A 9,932-nucleotide genomic window follows, 5' to 3' on the forward strand; every position below is an offset into this window, starting at 1 on the left:
TGATAATGCCCTAACCGTCGTTCATTGTTTACTGGTAGGGTTGATTCAAGCAAAATTTTCTAGGCCAATGGGCTCTAAGCTTGGGCTCATCGTTGATGGGTCGGTTGCTGATAAGTCCACATTACACAATCTGTTGACCTCTAGGTCTTTGCTTCCATCAGTGTCCTCCCCATCATCTATGGCTTCCTCTGCATCAAAACCGACTAAGCATCTAACCAAGAAAGAAATGGATCAGCAGAGGTGGAAAGGCTTGTGTTACTAGTGCGCAGAGATATACCCCGAGCCATAAATGTAAGGAAGTGCATCTATTTTCTCTTTTGATCGATGAAGATGATGACCATTTTGAAGATGCTCTGGAGGTGGTACCATCTGAGAAACTATCAAAGCTATTGAGGGCAAGGAAAATACTGTCCCCTTGAATCTTCTCGAGCACATTAACCAGTCGATAGTCATTTCTCGAGCACATTAACCAGTCGATAGTCATTTTGGTCGACATTGGCAGTACTCACAATGTCATTAATGCGGCCATGGCTAAACGCCTAAATCTGAAGGTTCATGAGTGCCCTGCAGTCACCTTGATAGTGGCTTGATACTCACAAGTTCAGTGTCACCAAGCATTGCCCCTCACTGCTATGGGAAATGGGAGTTACCAAGGGTATTACTAGAACTTCATCTCTATACGGTGGTAACAATTTACACAATTATGGTATCAAATCAACCAATATTCAGAAATTACATTAGACTCAAACTAATTTGAGTCAAGCGGGGAAAGACCATAAGGGTGGCAAAGTTCTCCCGACAAGTATTTAGAAACCTGAAACTACTGGTTAAGCTAAGCCTAACCCCGTGCCAGCTATTTATTCTATTTATCAAGGCTTGTCTACTTTATAATGGGTACATATAATGTCCAAAAGTGACCACATAGCAGTCAACCCTCCTCTCCAAACTCTTGGGTAAATCTCTCATGCACCTCAAGATCAGCTTTACTTACTGTTGGCTTCTGCCTCCTTAATACTTTATCAAAATCTTCCCTTGTTATCGGTGGTGGCACAATCTGCAACGGTTGCCAGAATTAAAATGAAGAAAATCAGGAGAGACGTTGAATCATTTTTCCATTTGATAAAGAACACAATTTATTGTCAGGACTAACAAAGAGTAACCAACAACAAATATTCTGTTTTGAATAACCAATCAAATCAAATCAGATCATATAACCATGAACACAATATGAAGATGAATATATTCTATTCTCAACTTCAAATTTCCTTTTTCTTCTTAGGCATCCTCCTCCTAACACGTTTACTGTCTTATATCACATATGAATTCAAATAAGGATTCATGAAATAAACTTTCTAATTGGTCTCAAACGGCAAAAGAGAAGTTACGCCACTCACATGAGATTTTTTAATAAAATTCCTTCAGACGGAATAAAAATTCCTTCAGAGCCTTGCTTAAGATTTTTAATAAAATTCCCCCACTTAAGATTATAGATGCAGTCTGTTTTTGAATCCATATCTCTCCTTGCATAGCCATTATGTCATATAAGAAACCAAATCCAACATTTTCTCTTAGAGACTTTTAGAAAACCTCATTTCCTCATCCGTTATGTACCTCTGAAGCAAGGCCTTGCGCATCAAGTTCTAGCAGGGTAATGTTAACAGCGCCTTTTTCAGTAGGCTCGCAAGGGATCCACTTTCCCCTGGAGGTTTTCCTAAAGAACTTGGAATCCCTGGTCTTACGAACTGGTTCAAAAAGTACATCCTTAACCTGAAAGGGGCAAAAAAGGGGGAAAAAAGGGTTAGCAATGCCAAAAGGTTATGCACGAATTGCTACTTAACAGGGAGCCAACACTTAGAATGCCTATCAAGAAATCCAAAGAAATACAAAACGAGCGAGTACTACTCACACAAACGGAAATGTCTGAACCAGAAAATCCATCAGTTTTGTGAGCCAATTCCTCAAAATCTTTTTCAGTTAAGTTATGCGGGGTATCTCCAAGATGCACCTGCCCATATTGAATACGCTTAAAGGGATGGAATTGTAGAAATGGAAGGCATTGCCATCGTTATCATGTTCTGTGGACACACAAGGATATACACTTCATGTAAATTTTTCACACCTTAAACATATGCTGCCTGGCCTTCATGTCTGGGAGAGGTATGTAGATTCGCTTGTCAAAACGTCGTCGGATGGCCTACATATATTTACTTTAGTCTCAATCAAACAATAATTGCAATGGAACTTCTTTTCATCAGTATCTGCCAACAGAATTTCATAGGTTTGTTTTCCAACCTGATCCAGAGCATAAGGAGTATTGGTGGCAGCAAGAATGAGAACTTTATGATCTTCTTTACCTGTACCCTGAAACATACTCAATTGAAATAGAGTTTCCATTCATTAAAATATATCACTACTTATAAGTTGGGATATTCTTGAATCAAGAAAAATGTATACAATACATGCATATGTTACCAGCCAACTTGTTGTATAGAGAAATAAAAAACATCACAAAAACCATTCACAGAGAAGAGATATCAAAATTTCAATTTATTTTGAGTTCAAAAGCAGTCGCATTTTCAGTGTCCAAGCGTGTAATTGACTGAGGGAAAATGAAGCAAGAATATTAATATTGCTGAGGCTATTATCCTATTGGATGGGCAATTAATTAGACCCTAGTTCATCTAGAATTACAAGCAGTCAAAAGTATTTCATACTTGTGCTGATTTCATCTAAATATATAAGGTAGAGGCACAAGAAATAAGCATATGGCAAACTTAATTTGACTTTGTGCCATTGCAAATCATGAAAGAATGATTGCCGCATGCACGTTGTTAGATATACTGGGCAGTATGGTTCTTCCTTCTTGTGGAAGAAAACATTTCCAAAATCCAAAGGACTAAAACACTGTCAATATTAGAAATAACCCTCTACTATGTAATTATAAAAGGTCTAAACAATAAAAATATAATTTGTTGTGGCCATGTAAGATGGGCCCTTCAATAAACAAAATCTACCTGCATTTGTACGAGAAGTTCAGTTTTGATGCGTCTAGACGCCTCACTTTCATTGCCTTCACCTCGTTGGCCACATAAAGAATCTATCTCATCAATAAAAATAATTGAAGGAGCACTTTCACGAGCCATTTGGAAAAGACTAGAAACCAGCTTTTCACTTTCACCCATCCATTTAGAGACTAGATCTGATGATGAAACACTGCATACGAATGGCAAAAAGAATTATCACACAGAAACCAACCCCAAAATCATTTATGCAGATGAAAGTTATATCCACCGTTGGTTTATAAGCATGATACTTGAGAGTGATGCGAGCACTGCTAAATTGATTACTTGTAATAATAAAAAGTTAAACGCATTATGACTAGATAGCTTAAGGTTTGAAGTTGAAAAACAAGCAGTTACAACAACAAATTTACTATAAAAAGTAAACTACCCTTTCCCTTTTCCTTTTTGTGTGTGCCATATGCAAATAAATGGCTGATTTCTAGTCCTATCCTAAGTTTTGCTGTGATGAGCTAAGAAACTCTATAAATCTGCGTGCTCCTCAGAGGTTATCTGAAAGAGTGAAAAATAAAATCAAGGAATACAATCCTTTGGTTGCATTTAATATGCATGAATACAATACCTGAAGAATGTTGAGTCTGCTTCTGTAGCTACAGCCTTTGCTAAATATGACTTCCCTGTTCCAGGGGGACCATACAAAAGAAATGCTCTCCATGGTTGTCTCTTCCCTAAGCAAGTATAAGATTACATGAAATTGTAATGAATAAAATTGAAAAATGGCCGGATACTTCATACGCTAAAATTCTTTGACTGAGGATGATCCTAGAAGACTCAAATCTCCAATCAAGAGTTCGCCTAAAAAATTTCAATTGAGTCGGTACTTATTTATCACCAATGAACTTCCTCACTTGGAGAAAAACATAAATAGATTTGATGACCGTTGAACCATCTGACTAGGAAGACTCAGTTCATTGCTTATCAGATTAGTGGTTTTTTCTACTTAATATACGATCATTGAGGACAGTTTTTTCATTGTTAAATATTTAATTGATATAATTCTGTAAGCATACAGGAAGAATCTCATGGCAGCATTGATATCCGTCATATTAAGAGTGTCCTAACTTTAGGATATAACAGATAAAAAAAAAAATACAAGAAAATTACTCAAGCAACTTACCGGTAAAAAATTGAGGGAACTTAACAGGCAATATTACGGCTTCTTGTAATGCTTGTTTGGCATTCTCAAGCCCAGCAACATCACTCCATTTGACATTTGGTTTCTCTCTGATTATTACAGAATCAAGACCAGCCTTCAGCTTTGCTTTCTCTGGATCATCTTTATCTCCAGCTTCCCCACTCTTGGCTTTGTATTTGGTCTCACAACATTAGATTGAGCTGCACCACCAGACAAGTTAGGCCCACTTTCTCCTTTATCAAGAATGGCACGTATCTCCTCTGCCCTCCTCAAGTATTGAACAAATTTCTCGGTTATTGTTTCCTTGATCCTGGGGTTCTTCTCATACTTCAAATGGGTCTTTAGGTATTCCAATGCATTCATATAAAGAGTAAATGCCTTCTTATAGTTTCCAGCATCATCCTCATGAACCGCCTGCTTCACATACTCTGCTGCATGCTCCAGAAAATTGCAATACATTCTGCTCTAATTTCAGTCGACGCAATTGCCTCCAGCTCCTACACGAGTAAAATTTCAAAATCTCAAACTCTAACTTACGCTATTTTTATCATAATAACAGAGAAAAAAGAATATAACTACAGAATTCCATACTTATGACGTTAAAGAAGAAACGCCGATATAGCTAGCTTCCCTTCTAGGTTCTACGACAATCTAATACACAAGTAAAACAGCCATAATTCAGCGATAATCTCAACAATATATATTTAAAGCTCAAACTCCAAAGTACCAACTACCTCCTTGCCCACCGTTTACGGGGGGAAAAGCTTAAATTCTTGAACACGGTGGATGAAACGCCAATAAACAGTCATGCAAGTTACATGTAATTTCTACAATATCGAGGCAGAGAAGAGAATTGCAGTTTGAACGGGGATCAAAGAACGGCGTTCCCTTAAGGATCAAGGAGAGGAGATTCAGTCCAAGGATCAGGGTGCCCCCTGCTACAGTTGGCAGAGAAAAATAAAGAAGAAGCGAACAAAATAAGGACTAATTAGAAAAGTTAATAGTTTATCATTATTTTAATTCAGTCATTATAATTGTAAAAAATTAATTCGAAGGTTCTTATATTCTTATAGTTTTATTCTCCTTCATCCTCAAAACCGAAATGAGACAAAACAAGGTTAAAATTCCATTAGTCAGCACATACATGGATTGATAGATTGGAATTTGACTCATTAAAATTGTCATGTAAGCAACTTGAGTTTCGTTTCACTGCCTTATTTGCTCTGTTCATGGATTAATTGGATCATCATTTCCAATTCTTTTATTTTGCTAAGCATATGTATCTTTCTATTAGAAGTAATTATGTTCAAGACATTATTAAGTTATGGGCACTTCCTTAATGGAGATTCAAACCAAAATGTCAAGTAATTACACTGCAAGATGATTGGCGTCATATGATAGTTTTAACAACCTTTTAGTCTTCATTTACAAAGCTAAATAGATGTGTTGATTTGGAGTTTAAGACTTCCATTTAGGTGTATAATGTAAAGCCTTGGGAGAGTCACAGGTCATTTACTCCCATACCTACAAGTAAGGAAGTGCTCTACTACGGAAAAAGAGAAAAAATAGAGGCAAAAAAGAGCATGGCTATTGCAATTAGAATAAAAAATGAGGGACTGCTAAAAGAAAAGATTGGAGAAGAATTGAAATGAATGAATAAGGTTTCAAATGATAGGTATGTACACAAAAAAAGAGAGACAGAAACAAGAATGAAGACTTAAAACTTTAGTGTGAGTGGTATGTGAAAGAAGTGTTATCCCATAACTTATATTATACCTGATATTATTTGAGGGTTCATGATATTTTTATTGAAGATACCACACATAATGGCTAGATGAAGTTGGCAATTTACAATTATTTTCATACTTTTTTTATTTTTTTAAATGATGATCATCCTTATACAAATGAAAATTAAAAAATTATTAAAATTTATTTTGTTAAAAATTTAAAAGTGAAATTATTAAAAAAACATTTATCAATTTTGAAAATAATAATTTGCATATAAATTTTAAAATTTGTTTTTGGATTTATAATTATAAGGAATTAGTTACAGAATTACTTGCAATCCTAATTAATAGTGATTGGGTTGAAATGATTAATTTGAGTTTGGATGAATTTGATATTACCTTGATACCATTCTGATACTTAGAAAAAATTGTTATAAATAACCTTTTAGTCTTCATTTATGGAGCTAAATAGTTGTCTTGATGTAGAGTTTGAGACCTCCATTTAGTTATATAATGTAAAGCTTTAGAAAAGTCACAAGGCATTTGCTCCCATACTACAAGTAAAAAACTGTTCTACTGCGAAAAAAGAGAAAGAACAGGAGCAAATAGGATCATGGCCATTACAATTAGAACAAAAAATTAAGATAACGTTAAAACAAAAGATTGAAGAAGAATTGAAATGAATGAGTAAGGCTTAAAATGATAAGTATATACAAAGAGGAAGAAGGACTAAGCGAGAACGAAGACTTAGCACTTTAGTGTAAATGGTGTATTAAAAAAGTTTTATTTCATAGCTTATATTATATTTAATATCATTTAAGGGTACATGATTTTTTCCTAGTGAACATACCACACGTAATGACTGAATGAGGTTGGCAATTTGCAGTTATTTTCTGTTTTATGCTTTTTTATTTTTTTTAAATGAAGATCATCCTGATACAAAATGAAAGTTAAGAAATTATTAAAAAAATTTTGTTAAAATTTAAAAGTAAAATTATTAAAAAAAACATTTAATTTTGAAAATAATCATTTACATATAAATTTTAAAATTTGTTTTTGGATTTATAATTAAGGATAATTCATATGCAAGTCTTTAAAATTTCAACCGATTTTTAATCAGGTCCATATAATTTTTTTTTCTTTTATTAGGTCATTATAATTTTTTTAATCATGTCCTATTGTTTTACTTTATTTTTAATTAGGTCCTTGTAGTTTTTATTCTTTATTTCATAAATAATAATATTCTATAAATAATAAATGTTACAACAATCTTATGTTAATATCTTTAAATTTTAGTTAAACATATAAATTATTTATTTTTCAATTCTAATTTTTATAATTATAAAATTCAAATTATAATAATAAAATTTTCTAAAATTAGAATATAATTATAAATAATTTATAGTTAAGTATAATTGATTATTCTAATTAATTATTAATAACCAAATGATTATATTAATTATTTTTTAATTATATAATTATTAATTTAAAAATGAAATTAATTTTAAAAAATAAATTAATAAATAATTTTTTAGAAACTACAAAGGACCTATGGAAGGGTGTGAGAAAAAAATAGACGGGCCTAATTAAAAACAGGAGAAAATAAAAGGATAGGAGAAAAAAATTTAATAGGGATCTAATTAAAAATCAGATAAAACTATAAGGACCTGAAGATTAATTATCCTTATTATTGGGAATTATTTATAGAATTAATTGCAATTCTAATTAATAGTGATAGGGTTGAAATAATTAATTTGAATTTTAATGAATCTGATACCATTCTGATACCATTCTAATACTTAGAAAAGAATTGTTATATATTCAAAATGAAAAATTCAATATATATTTTTTTCAATGAATTTTTCAATTTTTTTAAAATACCCATATTTAATTAGAAGTAAATATGGGAGAAAGATTTGGATAACAACAACCTCCTTGATTTACTACTTACCTTCTGAAATATTTGAAGGAAAAATTGAAAAGCAATACTTTCTTTTAAAAAATAATTATTACATTTTTTATAAGAAATATTTAGTTTTTTTTCACTTTAATAGGATGTGTAGATTTATGCTATGTTTGGGTAGAGAGAAAATAATGAAAAAAGAAAAACTAAAGAAGAAAATCAAAAAAGACTTTTTTTCTCCTATTTAGATGACGTAAAAAAGTGTGAGGAACGAAAAGTGAAGGAGAAAATAAGGTAGGTCTCACACCTCATTTTCCTCCAAACTTTTCTCCCCAGATAACAATGAATACAAATCCCCTCAATCAGTCAATCAAAGTGCTATTGTAGACCGACGGCAAGGTGTAAAGACTTGAATGCAGCACGGAAGGCATTGATGAGGGTACTGCTGTAAATGCAACTCTCCTGCGCTACCATTGATGTGAAGCAGCTCCAGGAGGGTCTTGCTTAATTCAGGTTCAACAGTTCCCATCAGGAAAGTGGCGCGAAGCACGAACAAGATTCCAAACTGGTTTCAAGTTGGCTTCAAAGGGAGTTTAGGTTTAAATATGATGGAGATAGTCGCACGTAATGACAGATCAGGACTATATGTAGAACCTAAAAACCAAATAGTGGGTTTATTTATTCAAGGAAACAAGCTCTACTCAAGTTCTACACCTTCTGTGTCAAGATCTGCTGGAAAAATAATTCAACCGGTTTTTAATCAGGTCCATATAATTTTTTTTCTTTTTATTAGGTCATTATAATTTTTTTTATCATGACCTTATTGTTTTACTTTATTTTTAATTAGGTCCTTGTAGTTTTTACTCTTTATTGCATAAATAATAAATTGTTACAATAATCTTATGTTAATATTCTTTTAAATTTTTAGTTAACTATAAATTATTTATTTTTCAATTCTAATTTTTATAATTAAAATTCAAATTATAATAATAAAATTTTCTAAAATTAGAATATAATTATAAATAATTTATAGTTAAGTATAATTGATTATTCTAATTAATTGTTAATAACCAAATGATTATATTAATTATATTAAATATGATGGAGATAGTCGCACGTAATGACAGATCAGGGCTATATGTGTAACCTAAAAACCAAATAGTGGGTTTATTTATTCAAGGAAACAAGCTCTACTCAAGTTCTACACCTTCTGTGTCAAGATCTGCTGAAAAAATAATTCAAACTGATCAGTTTTATCATACACCTATGGTAGTAGGATAATGAATAAAGATGTTGACTCTTACCGCACCCAAACCATTAGTGGCATTGATGACAGAATGACAAAATAAGGTGATCCTTTATGGAATTATTGAACAAAAACAAGATGCTTAAGATTTTATTACAGAATTTTTTTTTTTAATATTACAAAGGCAACCTCAACTTGAATAAAAAACTATAAAACTAGTCATCTTACATCCTAGCACTAAGCTACTTATCATTAAGAAACCTTCTCAAACAGTAGGAGGAAAACGTGTTATGTAATATTACCTTAAAATAATTGTACTATAGTAGTTGGAGATTAAGTTTTGTCCAAAATTTAAGATCTCAAATCCAAACATACCCTTTGTCTCATATACATGATTAACAAGGATATTTTAGAAAATGTAATATTTGTTTATTACGAATAACTAAGTTAACTAACTTCTTTAACATTCACAAATTAATTTAGACTAGAGGCACTATTTAATATTCTTTCATCCAAGCATGACACAAAATTAAAAATAGACCCAGATTTGTAAAAATAGACTCATCTTTTTCTCTCTACATTGCATTGACTATTAATTTTTTCTAAAGATTGACTCGTATTTTGACAAAAATGCCCCTAATGAGAACAGAGTGTAATGTACACACATTTATATTTTAATTGGAGCCTTCCTCTCTCACACTGTGCAACCCACCCTTTCTGATTTCTTAAGCCATTCACGTGACCCTAAAGCGGGTGTAGTTTTTGCTATGTGCAAACACACGATAGAGGCAGGTTAAAAGAAAAAAAAAAAAAAAACACACGATAGAGTTGAGATGTCAAA

The 9,932-nt window shown here is 32.3% G+C and overlaps 1 pseudogene; it reads right to left on the bottom strand.

The window, feature by feature from the left end:
* Positions 1–635: 635 nt before the first annotated feature.
* LOC114726007 (protein SUPPRESSOR OF K(+) TRANSPORT GROWTH DEFECT 1-like) lies at positions 636–5,163 on the bottom strand (annotated as a pseudogene).
* Between the last annotated feature and the right edge of the window lie 4,769 nt (positions 5,164–9,932).

This window comes from Neltuma alba, unplaced genomic scaffold (assembly GCF_004799145.2).
Source record: "Neltuma alba isolate B1F8T4 unplaced genomic scaffold, ASM479914v2 tig00012322_pilon, whole genome shotgun sequence".
NCBI classification, from domain to species: domain Eukaryota; kingdom Viridiplantae; phylum Streptophyta; class Magnoliopsida; order Fabales; family Fabaceae; genus Neltuma; species Neltuma alba.